Source organism: Panulirus ornatus, chromosome 43 (assembly GCF_036320965.1).
Source record: "Panulirus ornatus isolate Po-2019 chromosome 43, ASM3632096v1, whole genome shotgun sequence".
NCBI lineage: Eukaryota > Metazoa > Arthropoda > Malacostraca > Decapoda > Palinuridae > Panulirus > Panulirus ornatus.
The window spans coordinates 24275400-24292839 of record NC_092266.1 but is presented as its reverse complement, the minus strand read 5'-3'; the positions used below and the strand labels follow the sequence as shown (position 1 = coordinate 24292839).

General features: G+C 47.3%; 1 long non-coding RNA gene across 1 annotated transcript in view; it reads right to left on the bottom strand.

Moving 5' to 3' along the window:
- The window catches only part of LOC139762416 (uncharacterized), a 29642-nt gene extending 16867 nt beyond the window's left edge, over window positions 1–12775 (bottom strand). Inside the window, exons 1-2 of the long non-coding RNA XR_011715717.1 lie at window positions 11611–12775; window positions 9458–9618 (exon numbers count right to left, since the gene is read on the bottom strand). This is a non-coding gene — a long non-coding RNA (uncharacterized lncRNA). The remainder of the gene's footprint in view (window positions 1–9457; window positions 9619–11610) is intronic.
- Between the last annotated feature and the right edge of the window lie 4665 nt (window positions 12776–17440).

Below are 17440 nucleotides of genomic sequence, written 5' to 3'. Positions count from 1 at the left end.
AGTGTCATTTGGTAAAGAAAAAAAAAAGAAAAAAAGGAGGGGGAAAATACAAGGCCAGGCAGCTCTTTAGGGTTGGGAGATTTGCATTTAATATTTACGATTCGTAAGATGAGATTATTCTTTTTTTTCTTTTCATTACCTCCCACGTCTACTGTCGTTATGTTACCGGAGCTTCCCCCCTGACGTGCCTCTGTCCTCCCTCTCGTTCCTCATCCCCAGAACCATGCAACGCCTCCAGCACCTGCTGATCTGGTGGGCCGCCACAAGCCCTTCACACACGGGCCTACACTGCAAGGTTCTGCCTCTGGCGGTGATACAACCTGCCACACGCTCAAGAAGATTTAAGAATATTCGAGACACTGCGATAGTCTCAACGATTCCCCCACGTGAAAAAAAAAAAAAAAATGGTCATGGACACAGGGTGGGAGGACTGGCTGGCATTGAGATTCGGACCATTCTATTTCCTTGTGGCAGAACAAAATACTAGAGCGGCCTTCCCTCCTCGAAATACCCTCCGGTTACCCGCCCAATTTCTCTTGGGTCAACCGCATGTCCAAGTCTTCTAGATCTTCCACATCTGTCCCCATCACTGCTATGTCCGCAGTGACATACCTTAAGTTCGCCTCCCTACTTAGCACTCGTACACACCTCTATTCTATATGGGTTTTCCACACCTCTCCTGGAACCCGTAGTACTCAGTCTGGGTACGCCACGCCTCTCATGCATCTTACAAACCTCTGCTGGGTCTCCCTGTCCTCCATCTGGGCCCTCTCCTGGATACCCCAGCACTCCGTATGGGTTCTCCACACGTCTCCTGCAACTTAAACAAATCTCCTATGTCCTGCAGTACTTCGTATGGGTCCTGCATTGTGCAGGACCCATACGAAGTACTGCATCCACACACCTCACCTGAGTACCTGTTACTCATATGGGTCCTACACACCTCCACTGCATTCTATACACCTCTGTTGTCTCGCTCAGTAATCCATCTAAGTTCTCCATACCTCTCGTGTGCCTACTACACATTACTGCTGAGTTACCCAGTACCCCATTCAGGTCCTACACATTGCTGGGTTTCCAAATACTCCATCTAGGTCCTCCACACCCCTTCTGCATCCAACACACCTAAGTTCTGTTTCCCACTATTCCACCCAGATACTCCACACCACATGCACCACACACACACACACCTGTGTTGGGTACCTCATTACTCCTTCCAGGTCCTCCACATCTCTCCTGCAACCTACACACTCATTCGAGTACCCCAGTACTCCTTGCAGGTTCTCCATACCTCTCCTACGTCCTACACACCTCTTATGGGTCCCTCAGTAATCTTTCCAGGTCCTACGCACCTCTACTGCATCCTACAAACTTCTACTAGGTCCCCCAGTACTCTTTTTCAGGTCCTACACAACTCTCCTGCATCAGATAGACCTCTATTTGGCCCCTAAGAACTCCTTCCAGGTCCTCCACATGTCTTCTGCATCCTTAACACTTCTGATGAGTCCCCTAGTACTCCTTCCAGGTCCTCCACGCTTCATCTGGGTACCCTAGTATTTGTTCCAGGTCCTGCACATCTCTACTGCAGCCTACAGACCTCTTCTGGGTCCTCTAATACTCCTTCCAGGTCCTTCATACCTCTTCTGAGTCCCCCAGTACTCATTCCACATTCTCCACACATCTGCATACTACAAACCCATTCTGGGTCCCCCAGTGCTCCTTCTGGGTCCTCCACACCTCTCCTGCATCTTACACACCTCTCCTAGGTCCCCCATACTCGTTCTAGGTTCTCCACACCTCTCCTGCATCCTACACACCTCTTTCGGTTCCCCCAGTACTCCTTCCAGGTCCTCAACACCTCTCCTACGTCCTGCACACCTGTGCTGGGTCCTTCAGTGCTCTTTCCAGGTCCTCCATATCTCTATTGCAAAATACAAAGTTCTAGTAGGTACCCCAGTACTTTTTTCAGGTCCTACACACCTCTCCTGCATCATACAGACCTCAAGACTCCTTCCAGGTACTTCACATGTCTTCTGCATCCTAAACATTGCTGTTGAGTCCCCTAGCACTCCTTCCGGGCCCTCCAAGCCTCATCTGGGTCACCCATTACTCATTCCAGGTCCTGCACACCTCTCCTGCATCCTACACACCCCTTCTGGGTCCCCCAGTACTAATTCCAGGACCTACAAGCCTCTCCTTCATCATACACACCTCTTCTGTGTCCTCCAGTACTCCTGGGTCCTCCACACCTCTCCTGCATCCTACACACCTCTTGTAGGTCACCCAGTACTCATTACAGGCCATATACACCTCTTTCGGATCCTGCAGTACTCCTTCTAGGTCCTTAACATCTCTCCTACGTCTTACACACATCTACTGGGTCTCTCAGTGCTCTTTACAGGTCCTCCACACCTCTGCTGCACCCTACAAACTCCTATTAGGCCCACAAGTATTCTTTTTAGGTCTTGCACACCTCTCCTGCATCCTCCACACCCCTTCTAGTTCCCCAGTCCTCCTTCCACGTTCTCAACACCTCTCCTGCATACTACATACCTCATCCGGGTCTCCCAGTATTCCTTCCAGGGCCTCTACACCTCTCCTGCATTTTACACACCTCTTCTGGGTCCCCAATTACTCCTTCCGGGTACTCCACCTCTTCTGGGTTCCCCAGTACTCGTTCCAGGTCCTCCACACCTCTCCTGCATCCTACACACCTCTTCTGGGTCCCCCAATGCTCCTTCTGGGTCCTCCACACCTCTCCTGCATCTTATACACCTCGTCTCGGTTCCCCAGTACTTGTTCCAGGCCCTCCAAACCTTTCCTGCATCCTGCACACCTCTTTCGGGTCCCCCAGTACTCCTTCCAGGTCCTTGACACCTCTCCTAAGTCCTGCACACCTGCGCTGGGTCCCTTAGTGCTCTGTCCAGGTCCTCCACACCTCCATTGCATCCTACGAAGTTCTAGTAGGTCCCCCAGTACTCTTTTCAGGTCCTACACACCTCTCCTGCATCATACAGACCTCTAATGGGCCCCCAGGACTCCTTCAAGGTCCTCCACATGTCTTCTGCATCCTAAACACCGCTGTTGATTCCCCTAGTACTATTTCCGGGTCCTTCAAGCCTCATCTGGGTCACCCATTAATCATTCCATGTCCTGCACACCTCTCCTGCATCATACACACCTCTACTGGGTCCCCCAGTACCTCTCCTGCATCCTACACACCTCTTCTGGGTCTCCCAGTACCCCTTCCAGACCTTTCTCACCTCTCCTACGTCCTACACACATCTGCATCCTCCACATCTCTTCTGGGTCCCCCAGTACTCCTTTCAGATCTTTCTCACCTCTCCTACGTCCTACACACCTCTGCTGTGTCCCTGAGTACTCTTTCAAGGTCCTCCACACCTCTGCTGCATCCTACACACCTCTTCTGGGTCCCCCAGTACTCCTTCCGGGTCCTTCACACCTCTCCTGCATCCTACACACCTCTTGTAGGTCACCCAGTACTCCTTACAGGTCCTATACACCTCTTTCGGGTCCCGCAGTTCTCCTTCCAGGTCCTATACACCACTTTCGGGTCCCGCAGTACTCCTTCCAGGTCCATAACGTCTCTCCTATGCCCTAAACACATGTACTGGGTCTCTCAGTGCTCTTTCCAGGTCCTCAACATCTCTCCTACGTCCTACACACATTTACTGGGTCCCTCAGTGCTCTTTCCAGGTCCTCCTCACCTCGACTTCAGCCTACAACGTTCTCTCTTTTTCCAGGTCCTCCACACCTCTACTGCATCGTACAAAATTCTACTAGGTCCCTTAGTACTCTTTTCAGGTCCTACACACCTCCTGCATCATACAGGCCTCTACTGGGCCCCCAGTACTCCTTCCAGGTCCTCCACATGTCTTCTGCATCCTAAACACCTATGTTGAGTCCTCTAGTACTCCTTCCGGGTCCTCCACACCTCATTTGGGTCGCCCATCACTCATTCTAGATCCTGCACACCTCTTCTACATCCTACACATCTCTTCTGGGTCCCCCAGTACTCCTTTCAGGTCTTTCTCACCTCTCCTACGTCTTACACACCTCTGCTGTGTCCCTCAGTACTCTTTCAATGTCCTCCACACCTCTCCTGCCTCTTACACACCTCTGCTGGGTCCTCCAGTCGTCTTTTCGGGTCTTCACACTCCTCCTACGTCCTACACACCTCTGTTGGTTCCCTAAGTACTCCTTCCAGGTCCTCCTTACCTATACTGCATCCTACAAACTTCTACTAGGTCCTCCAGTACTCTTTTCATGTCCTACACACCTCTACTACATCCTACACTCCTCTTCTGGGTCTTTCAGTATTCCTACACACTTCTCCCGAGTCCCCTATTACTCTTTTCAAGGTCCTACACACTTCTCCCGCATCCGACACATATCTGGCCCCCAGTACTCCTTCCAGGTCCTCCATATATCTGCTGCATCCTAAACACCTCTGCTGAGTCCCCTAGTACTCCTTCCGGGTCCACCAGTACTCTTCCCAGGTCCTCCACGCGTCTCTTGCATCCTAAACACCTCTGCAGAGTCACGTGGTACTCCTTCCATGTCCTCCACACCTCTACTGCATCCTGCACACCTCTTATGGCTTCTCCAGTACTCCATCTAGGTCCTCGACAGCTCTCCTTCATCCTACACATCTTTGCTGGGTCCCCTAGTACTCCTTCCAGTTCCTCTGCTCGTCTCCTGTACCCTACACACCTCTGCTACATACCCCAGCACCCTAACTAGGTCCTGCACATCTCTCCTGTATCCTCCATACCTCTGCTAGGTACCTCACGTAGGTCCTCCACAGGTTTACTTCATAATATACACCTTCCCTGGGTCCCCCAGCATTCCATTCAGGTCTCCACACCTTTCCTCCAACCTCTACTTCGCTTCTGGGTTCCCAAATACTCCATATAAATCCTTGACACCTCTCCAGCATCCTACACACGTCTGCTGGGTCCTTCAGTACTCCATTTAGGTCCTTCACCTTTCTGCTGGGTATCCCAGTAATCCATTTTGGTCCTACACACGCTCTACTCTACTGCATCTCCCACACCCCTGCTTTATTCTATTCGGGTCTTCCCCAAACCTGTCGTGCATCCTACACATTTCTACTGGGTCCCCAAGTACGCCATCTAGGTCCTCCACACATCTGCATCCTACAAATCTCCGCTGTGTTCCCAGTATTCTACATTAGCTTTGCGTTGGGTCACCCACACCCTCGCTATGTCTCCACACATATCTCATGGGTTCTCGAAACCTCCGTTGTATATTGAGCAGCTCACGTGGACCCACCGTAACTCAACTGGGTCACTTTACGTGCATTCCTCCATACCTTATGTAGGCCCTATGACCCACTGTAGGTTCCCACAAGCCCACGTGAGTTACCTTCTCAATCCCATCAGGATCCTTTGTAGTTCTGTCTACTTCTCCTAACTTCACTCATCTGGGTCCTAAAATCCCGTCTGGGTCCCCCCACTCCCATCTTGCTTACCCCATTTAGAATCCACAACGACTCCACCTTGATCCACCACAACCCTCCTGGGTTCACTATATACTAATACGGGTGGTTCATTACCCCCAGATGGATATACAACGACAACAACCCCATCCCTATCTGGGCATCTTAGTATTTCATTCGAGTTCTTGACAAGCCTATATGCTCTCCCAAAAATCCCTCCCAGACACTCCCAAAAACCTTTTGAGCCTCCCACAATGTCCCGGGCCTTCCACGAACCTCCTTGGTCTTTCACAACCCTACCAGACCTCTCACAACCTTCCTAGGCCTCTGACAACCCTCTGGAGCCTCTACCAGCCTTCCCAACCATTCACAACCTTCCCGGATCTCTGACAAACCTTCCCGGTCCTCTCATAACCTTCCCAGGCCTCTCACATCCCTCTTGGACCCTCACAACACTCCTGGGGCCTCTCACAACCCTCTCGGATTTCTCATAACCCTCCTGGACTCCTCAAAATCTTTTTGGATCTCTCCCATTCATTCTATATATATATATATATATATATATATATATATATATATATATATATATATATATATATATATATATATATATCCCTGGGGATAGGGGATGAAGAATACTTCCCACGTATTCCCTGCGTGTCGTAGAAGGCGACTAAAAGGGGAGGGAGCATGAGGCTGGAAATCCTCCTCTCTCATTTTTTTTTTCTTTTTTTTTTAATTTTCCAAAAGAAGGAACAGAGGGGGGCCAGGTGAGGATATTCCACAAAGGCCCAGTCCTCTGTTCTTAACGCTACCTCGCTAATGCGGGAAATGGCGGATAGTTTAAAAGAAAAGAAAAATATATATATATATATATATATATATATATATATATATATATATATATATATATATATATATGTATATATAATTTCTTTTTAACTTCTAAGGCCTCCTACAATCATTATCATTCTCCTGCAACTATTGTGGACCTCTCATAAACTAAATGCCTCGTTCCACCTTCCTTTGTCCTCCAAAATCCTTCTCAACAAAATCCCCCGGGACCTGTGACAACCTTTTACAACCTTTCACAACCTCTATGTCCCTGTATAACATTATTACGTCTCGCACACCGCTTTTACGCTTCCCACAACCCTTCTGAACCTCCCACGCAACCCATCTAGGCCCCCACAGCCCATTTGGACTTCCACAACCCTTCTGAACATCCCACACCCTATCTGAGCCCTCCCACAACATTACCTAAGTCTCCTACAACTCTTCTGAGCCTTCCACAACCTTAGCCAAGTCTCCTACACCTCTTCTGAGCCTCCTACAACCCTTCTTGGCTCCCACAGCTCTTCTGGGCTTCCCATAATCCATGCAACCCTTCTGAGCCCCTAACAACCCTTGCTGATCCCCTAAAACCTTGTTGGGCTCCTCTTTGGGACCACCCCACAACCCTGCTGGAGTTCTAAAGAGCCCTCCACAACCTGGTGAAACCCTAAATTACTGGGCGGTCCACAACCCTACTGGGCGATCCACAACCCTGGTGAGCTCCCCACAATCATGCTAGGCTGTAACAATTTCTGCTGAAACCACCTATAACCCTTCTAGGTCCCCTACAATCATTTAAACTCTCTCAAAAACTCTCTGGGGTACCCATAACCCTCCTGGATAATATACAACCTTGCTAGGCCTCTCACTATCCCTCTAGGCTTCCCACAACTCCGTTAGGCCCCTCTTACTGTCCTTATGGACTACCCACAACCCTGTTGGGCCCCCTTAACTCTTCTGTCCCCACCCTCAACAACCCACATGGACCTGTACAACCCTGCTGGACCCCATGCAACTCTTCTGGCGCTCCCCCAGCAAGCTGTTAAGTCCCCTCGCAACCCTTCTGGGCCCACCAGAAAGAAACCTCTAGGAAGCCCCCGTCGCTACAAGAGTTCCTTCCACCCTTTACTGGACCTTGACTGGCCTTGTGAATTTCCATTCACCAACACCTAAATTTCCTCATCTCCGTCCACCATCCCATCCACAGCTGGCTATCCTTCACCACCCATTTTTTCTCTTTCTCTCTTTCTCTAACCTTCTCCTCCCACCCGCGGCCACCTTTCTGCAATCGCTCACCCGCCCAAGGCCGCGCGTCCATAGTCTTTTACCGTCTGACTCACATTCCCCGTTGCTGCCCACCCGCTCCTCCCGGTTGGCCGTACTCCAGTCAGCCACCCGGAGTTGCCAACCCAACCTTCCTTCCCCACCTATGGCCACCCCACCCGCCCGTGGCGGCCACACCACTCGTGGCCCCCTGACTACCTTCTGCAAGCCAACCACCCCCTCCCCTCCCTAACGTAGATGCACACCCTCTGCCACCCATATCTGGCCCTCCTGCCTCTCCTTACCCGCTCATGGCCGCCCACCTACCCTCGCCAACCACGAGTGAGTGGCCGCCGCCGCCCACCCACAGGTAACTAGCAACATACATACATTAATTCACCGTCTCTACCGGCCCATTAAGGCCCTTAGCTTCTACGACGAAGACTCTCCATCTTGCCCTGACAGCCGCCCTTGCAGGGTCCTCTCACCCATCATTCTTACAAGATCAGCAGCGGTGGCCACTTCTCTCCGGCATGATCTCAAAAGTCTCTCACCTCCCCTACTGTGGGTCTTCCTGCCATTCATCACACAGCCCAACGTAGCCAGCCAGCCTCGCCGATACCCGACACCACGGGATGATATTTGAGCGGACGTTGTCTTCTAAAATGTATTGTCTACGCCATCATGGGGATTTCACAATCATACACCGCGCCACGTAGATTTGAATCTATTAATATCGCCAACCTCCTTGTTCCCGACTGTGTGGGAGATGCACCACGTCTTCCTCCCTCACCTACGAGGTGTACACGCACCTACTGTCTTCTTGTTCAGGTTCTCGATCGTGCGACTGACTGTTTCCACCGTCGAGCCTCCTTCCCTTTACTCCTTGATTCGCGAGTCAGCTACCTGCCTCGTGTTGTTCAGGCGTCTTTAATGATACTAAATACGTCTCCCGTCCTCATCCTCAACGACGAGCAATAACTTTGGAATTACATGGAAGATGCAATGGTCATGTGGGAGGAAAATAAATAAATACAAGCTCTTGTTAAGAGCTAAAAGCATCAGGACCTTGAAGTTGATAGCTAGAGAAGTCTAGTATCAATAAATAAGCCAAGTTTCATGAAGGGAGACATTTACAAATGCTTTGAAGATCAACTTTTTTTTTTTTTTTTTTCAATTTCGTCTCAGATTTGAGACTTTTCCCCCTCACCAAAAGAACCCCAGTACAGAGTGAACTTTTCCGTCCACACATCCCTACAGAGTGTCCAAGGCAGTATAATCTCTCCGTACAACATGTCCTAACTTCATTTGTTTTCCTTTTCCTGTTGCCGACTGTTAACGTAGGAGGGAGGGGAGTGGCGGCGGCTGGGAGGAGCCTTCTCATTTACTATCCCGTCTCTATCGCAAATAAGCTTATGACCCCAGGACACAGCTACTGTCCTTCGGCAGATACCCTCGCCACGAACCATCAGGTCTCCTGTTATCTATCCTTCCCACGTACACTGTCGGCTATATGGTCAGTCGCCACCACCCGCATATGCTATTGTTCTAAGAGACGGTTCCCCCATTCGAACGCCGCCTTGATCATCAACCCGCCTTCCTCATTAAACCCATCCCCCAGTATAAGATAAAACGACGAGACAACAAACAGCCCTTGTCAAACCCCTCCGTTTGCGAATGGAAAGTCTGCTCAGGCTCGCATCGCCCTCGTCTACGGCTGGTGATACATTTATAGACAAAACATCTGATCACTTTATACAGGTGTAGTTGGTACCTCAAAATCCTTTTACCCAAGACCATAAGCCTTTTCGAGAAAATGTCATATATGTGCATACATATATACATGCATACCAACGCACATTCATTCATTATACTTACAAATGGGTGTTGCGGCAGGAGTCCTCTGATTTGCTCTTGTTGTTTTCCAACCCATGGGGCACCCTGTCTCGCGAGAGCCTGAACAAGAGAGCCTGCAACCACCTCCCACTCCCACGGGAAAAATAAAAAGTTCCTCTTCTTCACTGCAGAGGACACGACACCTGGAAACAATGGGGGACAAAATCAATGGGCGAAATTGAAACTAATGCAAGTTATAACCATGTTTTAAAACAGGGTACACCAACTTGAATACACAAATTACTAGGTATTACAGCTGTTGGTCATACGGTAACATACACACAGGCAGTCATCAGAATGACAGAAGTGGTGGTATAGTGACATCCACTGAAACAACATTGACGCAACATTCAAGCCCGCATCTCGGAAGTAGAGAAAGTAAAAACCCCACGGCTGCAGAAGGTGGTCAGACGACAGTCGTCACGTGAGAGTAATGTTGATCCATAATGATGTCCCCCTGGAGGGGCCATCGCTACAGAGCTGATGCGGTTACAAAGCGAATCTGTAGCTGTCAAGACCCTGCCATGGCTGACACCCACCCAGGCCTCGACCATCCATCCACCCAAGCGAATGCCGCCGCCGCCGCCGCCGACACCCCCTCCTCCTCCTCCTCCTCACGAATGTCGACCTCCCGTCGTCAACCCCGCCTACACACCCACACAGGCCTGCTCCTGCGGGAGGGCCACATCTCGGTTTCATCACCCGGACCTCCTCCTCCTCTCCTCCTCCTCATCCTCAGCCTTTAGGGGGCGCACACACAATCCTCGTCTCATTTCCTGTGTTGTGCGGCTTGGCAACATTCCTGGCGCGCCACTTACATCACCCCGGCAAACCTCTTGTTTGTTGACATCCCACACCCGGCCCGTGGTCCTCGGTCACACTCCGTGGCTTTGTACATCCTGTGCCCCCCTTTTTGTTAAATGGCATTACCGTAAATATTTACCGTGTTATGACCACGATAGCCTGGGCACGAGGGCAGTGCTGTCCTTTAAACGCTTCGGTACGATCTCTGGGCACGACGGTACGCAGCTACTAGGGTACGGTGGTGGCAATGGGGTGTTCGAACCTGTTCTTAAAGGGTTTTGGTCAAAGTCACCGCCATCAAGGGGTTGCACCGTCTTCCTCTTCGGATGTGCCATAGTGCAGGAGGAGGATTGTACCGTCGTGTTCCAAAAGTATTATCGTACCGTCACAACGTCGTGTTAAAGGATCATACATACCGCCGTGCTCATGGGCGAGATACGAGGATAAAACCCACCTAAATACCATAGATAATATGGTACATTCCCCATTGAGATTTAACTGTATGCACTTTGTTTTACTGCACACGGCTGTCCGGTTGGTAGGTGGGGGTGGGTGAGGAGGCCCAATGGGGCGGGTGAAGAGTGCGGTACACTACCCAGATGCCGGGGAGATGCCCGCCCGACCTTGAGAACATCTCTCGATGAACTCTTTGTTGTTGGCTAGTCCAACCCTACCGCTTCCCCGCCGCCACCACCACCACAGGTACCACGACCCCCGTGCATCACCACCGCATTCTTACATTATCGCTTTATAACCGATCAATTTGTAATGTCTAACTCTGCCGATAGGAGGAGGCGAGGAGGAGACTGTATTAGGCGATGTGATAAAAAAGAAAAACGACGTTTCACCATCTTAAATTCGCCATGATTTACAGAGGCAGTGGGAATATCCTTCGATAAGACTCACAGGAAGGGATTAAACACGAAAACAATGCAGGTACACTTGTGAACTGATTATAATCGGACGGACAGGAAGCGCACGAATATGGCTGATGATCTGGGGTGTCTCTGAGGGAATACTGCTCACACCTTTACCGTCGATGGGGACAATTCATTACCCGCAGTTCGGTAAAATGACAATAACAGGAAGACCTGATGTTGAAGGTAACACAGGTGGTGGGGGCGGTTGGGGGGTTAGGGAGGGGAAGTTGAGTGGACGAGGAGATTCCATCATAAACACACAGCATTCCGCAGCATCCAAACATGCCTCGCCTTGTCCTGCGTGGTTGGCTTCGCAGGATACGAGAGGACGAGTTAAAATCAGCCACTTTTCTCTCATCATTCGTTCTCACAGGACGTTTATTTCGAGCTTATCGTTGCCTTTGGCCTTACCTGACTTGACAGAGCGGAGGTTCGACCACGGATTTCTTCTCGTTCGCGTAGCTTTCCTCAACACGCCGTTGTTCGTCCTAGGATATGAGGCGTAGCAGGTGGCCCCGCCCTGGCTCTGGTCCCATGGGAACACACCTGCTGCTGCTGCTGCTGGCTGAGTTGGAGGACGCCGCAGGTCACTCTCCCCGCCTGTAACTTGTGTTCTCTCACTGATTATTTTTTTTAGAAGTGTTTCATTCCAACGTCCTTTTCAGTGTGTGTGTGTGTGTGTGTGTGTGTGTGTGTGTGAAGGTATTCTTATGTCTGTGCGTAAGTATGACTGCGTCTCAGCACGTGTGTGTATGTGTGTGTGTGTGTGTATTTTCTGACGTGCTTTGACTCGAGTCGAGTGTCCTTGTGTTTGCTGCTTCATCTTAAGATGCGCATGTGTTCTTGCTTCTGTATACATGTGTATTATATGGCCCCGGGCGCTGCTGGTAAGCCCTCTGGGGAAGGTCTCTGAAGCAGGGAGGTAAGACGTGTTTGTCTGAGCATGATCAATGTTTGTATGGTACGGTAGGGAGAGGTTTTGACACTCGTGCTGCTTCCACGTATTCTTATGACTGGGTGTGTACATACAGTACATACATAAACACATATACACCTCAGCCTTAGGTAGGTACCCATTGATCGACTAGCCCCGAGGGGAGGATGAACACCTAGGTGGGCTATGGGCCGACTGCCGCGCCTAGGATTCGAACCAGGACGGGCCTGTGCATGAATCAAGGTCACCACTACACCATGGAAGTGATTGTGCATGTGTGTGTATAGACAGATAGATATATACACAGACTGATAAACACACACACACACACACACACATATATATATATATATATATATATATATATATATATATATATATATATATATATATATATATATATATATTTCGGTCTCAAGTGTTCTGCCTCAGATCCCGTTTTCATCCTATTATGATCGCTGCTCTTACCTCGGAGGGACGGGGTAGCTCCCCTTGTCGTCTCCCTTCCCCACTACCGCCTGTGGTGAGGGCAGGGTACACGTAACACCCGCTGTATGTCCGGTATTATGCGATACATGAGGTGCGGCGCGGGCGTGGACGTGGGCGTCAGCGTGGGAATGAGTGTGTGGTAAGGCGCGTGGCGCGGTCTGGAAAGACGAGGGTGAGAATGAGTAACATTAGCTTCAGACCAAAGTAACCACAAAAGTCATATTACAGCACTGGTTCGTTAAAGAAGCTCAGTTTTTCTTCTAGTTTCTTATTATATATGATTGTTGACTCATTATTAACTTAAAGGTGAAAGTGGGCGGGGGGGTCAAGCGCTTCATCAATGATGCACTGTTGCAGTTCTTTCATTCTTTTCATGGTTTATTTGGATCTATCTCTAGGGTTCGATCCTCTCACAGTCAAAGAAAGGGATCGCGTGTGAGTCCCCTATCCACACACACTTACCACATCACGATGGTACATGTGGCCTACCCTTTACCTAGTAGTGACAACGAATCATAAACCCGGAAGACATACATTTTACTTTACAAATATCATGATAGACAGTATGCCACTACTGCCTCCACAGACTATGAAACTCCCTACCAGTGCCACTACAGATTCTCCCACTTGATGCTAGTGCCTCTATAGACTCCCCTTCTTGCTGCTAGTGCCTCTATACTGCTAGTAACTCTATAAGACTCCACTTCCTTCTGCTAGTGCCTCTATAAACAATCCTATATACTGCTAGTGCCTCTCTATTTAGACTTTCCTACTTGTTGCTTGAGCCTCTAGTCTATATAGACTCTTGTAATTGCTGCTAGTGCCTATATTGACTCTCTTACTTGCTGCTAATTGATTTAGACTCCTACTTGTTGTTATTACCTCTATAGACTCTCCAACTTGGAACTAATGCCTTTAAAGACTCTCCTACTTCCTGCTTGTGCCTCTACAGACAGTTCTACTTGCTGTTAGTGCCTTTGTAGATCCTCATGCTTCATGCTAGTGCCTACATAGACTTGCTATCAGTGCCTCTAAAGCTCTCCTACTTACAGGAAAGGAGTGCAAGTAACTGGGAAAAGTAAGGGAAAAGTGGCAGAAGGTCAAGATGAAGGTGCACAGGCTGAAAAAAAAAAAAAAGCAAATGAGAGCTGGGGTAGGTATCAGCAAACTTCAAGGACAAGACGATAAGATATTTTGGAAGAAGGTTAACAGTGGGGACAAAATCAGAACATATGGAAACACTGCTGAAGGAGGCAAATGGGGAAGTGGTAACAGGCAGTGAGTACACTGAAGGACTGCTGAATGTGTTTGATGAAAGGATGGCAGATTTAGCATGTTAAGGTTGGAGAGGTACAAGAAGTAATGGAAAGTGGTTTGGTGACGAGAAGTAAGGTATTGAAAGCAAGAAATGTGGAAAGGTGTTTGGAGTAGATAGTATTACAGGTGATTTTTCTAAGGAAGGGGTGACTGTGGTGTCAATTGGTTAGTTAGGATTTTCAATATATCTATGGATCATGGTGAGGTGCACGATGACTGGTGGAATGCATGTACAGTGCCACTGTATAATGGCAAGCAGGTCAAAAGAGAGTGTTTGCATTATAGAGGCACAAGCTTGTTAAATGTACCTGGTACAAAGCATCAGACTGGGAAAGACCTGGAGAAAGCATATGACTGAGATGCTTTGTGGAGGGTGATGTGAATATATGGTGAGGGAGGAAAGCAATCAGAATTAGTGTGGAGTTTTTATCAAGTAAGGCATGTGTCTAAGTAGGTAGAGAGGAGGCTGAATGGTTCCATGTGAAAGTGGATCTGTTGCTGAGGTATGTTATGTCACTATGGCTGTTTAATGTTTATGGATAGGGTAGTGAAGAAGGTAAATGCAAGGATCCTGGGAAGTGGGACAGGCAGAGGGTTATTGGGCCTTGGAAGAGTGTCAGGTGTTTGCTGATGACACAGTGCTGGTGGCAGATCTGAAGAAAAACTGCAGAAGTTGGTGTCCGAGTCTGGGAGAATGTATGAAAACATTTAAAGAGTAAATGTGAATACAAGCAAGGTTACTGGACTTAGTATGATAGTCCCAACAGTGCAAGGATATGATATATGGGCTTCAGACGGGATTGTACGGAAGAGCGTGAATGCGCTGAAATTTCTGAAGACAATGTGGGGTGTGAGGAGGGATGGTCAAGTAATTAATGAGAAGGTAAGAGAGAGGTGTGGTGATATGAAGAGTATGGATGAGAGACCTGAAAAGTCTGTTGAAAAAGTTTGCACACATGAGACAATGAGTGAAGAGAGTTTCATAAAGAGGATATGTGTAAGAAGTGGAAGGGGCAATGAGATGGGGAGACCAATCTGGAGATAAAAGGATGGAGTGAATAAGACTGAATGCTCAGGACCTAAACATGCACTGAACAGAGTGAACTGGAGTGATGTGATAAACAGGGCAATATGCTGTCAGTAGACTGAACCAGGGAATATGATACACCCAGGGGAAACCATGGAAAGGTCTGGGCGGCCTGGTTGCAGTTTTGGCTCATTACGCATGACAGCTGTAGAATGGATGTAAATGAATGAGGCCTTTTCTTCATATGTTCCTGATGCTACCTTGCTAAAGTGGGAAACACCGAAAAAATATCTCCAAGTCTGCGCTACACTCATTTGAAAGGAAGGATGGACTCCTTTGAAGTGAGTTCTTTAATGGAAGAGTACTTGGTTTCATTATCTAATGATGATACAACCTTGCCAAAGGTGACTTTTCACTTATAATATAAAGCAGGCAGAGTCCTGTAACAACCTTAGGGACACTCATTATTTACTTCCTGTCCTGAGAGTCCCAATACATATGTCCCTTAACCCACTTCAGCTCCCATGGATTCATTCACTGCCATGTCCAATCTCAGGTTATCTAGAACAATCCAGTGATGACTTACTACCCCCTCACAGATTACTGACCTGCCCCTCTCTCTAAGAACCTCACATACATCTCCCTCACCACTCCATCCATAAACAGATCAAACTGCCATGGTGATATCACTTACACCTACAACAGTCATTTTCACCTGTTTAAGCCTGGAATGCACATCATGGGCCTTGACAGGATGTGATTAACACTGACCACATATGCATGTGCCTTATAGATTAAAGAATATCTGCTTGTTTCATAATTCAAGTGGAACAAGTATTCGTGGCAGTCACTGAGGTACTACACACAATTCCACCATGTCTTGTCCCACCTGTCACCAACTCAGCATATTTACTTTTCCTGCTTATTCCCACCAACTGATAGCAAACACAGCTTTTATATTCCATATTCTTTATCTTCTTGCAACATCAGAAACATCAGAAATTTGCTTGCCTTCACTTTGTTGTTTGGCCAATGAATGTGAATGGGAGCTCTGAGGGCTGAATGTGAATGGGAGCTCTGAGGGCTGAATATGAAAATGGTCAATGAGCCATGTGTCTCCTTCACAGACACAAGAAAATACTCTATTATCATCTCTAATGTATTCACAAATTTTTAATGCAAATTCAGAATAAGTAACTTTCAAACATTAGCCATAAAAACATTCAGCATATGAAAATGGTCAAAAGGGCAAGTTATTCATCAATGAATAAAGCCGTAATACACACAATATTAGTTATGGGTAGTGTGAAGTATGCATTAGTTCTGTAAATAAAATTTCATCCTTCCACCTGACACTAAAGTTCTTCAGCTTTCAATAAGAGTGCATGGATTCCCATTCTTATGAAGTTATAATATCTATGAAAGGAAAGCCTATGAATACAGGTTATGGTGATAGTAATGGTGTGAATTTTATATGGTTAAATTGAAACCAATGATATCTTTGCAATTTGTTTTTTACTAAAGTACAAAATGCCCTAAGTAATCTAATGTCAACCTTCACCAGACAGTGTACATTCAGTTTTGCAACACTATTACATAGGTTTTGTCTAAGCAAGTTACCCATCACATATTGCCCTAAAAGTATGAAATACACAACAATTTTTGGTTTAGTTCAACTACTTGCCCAGTGTGAGCTAAATTACTGTATCATCTAATTCTCTACTGTGCATGCAACAATCATCTACTCAAGACAAAATAATGTCAAAGGTTTACCAATTTTCTTACACAACATGATATAGCTTTTAATGTTAGGAACATCAAAATGTTAAGAATACATCTAATCAATTGTATATCTTTAGAAGAAGGTACAATTTACTGTGTGCATTACAATCAATCTGAGAAAACCAAAAACATATATAAATTTTTCACTCTGAACATGTGCGTACCTGTACTGTTGTGTTATGAGTAAACTCATAGTATCTTCATTTTTCATTACTATAAAGACCAAGATTCTACGTTAAAGTAACCTGTAAAATTATGAAACTATTAAACTGGTATATAAAGGGGGTTCTCCATACATATATATTGGAAAGGATCCCAATTTTTGCACATGATCAAGATATTCCTAGTCCATGGGGAAAATAAAACACGATACGTTCCCAAGTGTACTTTTGTGAAATAATCACATCATCAGGGGAGACAGAAGAGAGAAATATAACAGTCGGTTGTATATTGACTGACTGTTATATTTCTCTCTTCTGTCTCCCCTGATGATGTGATTATTACACGAAAGTGCACTTGGGAACTTATTGCATTTCATTTTTCCCATGGACTCATAGGGATATATATATATATATATATATATATATATATATATATATATATATTATATTTTATTTTTATTATACTTTGTCGCTGTCTCCCGCGTTTGCGAGGTAGCGCAAGGAAACAGACGAAAGAAATGGTCCAACCCC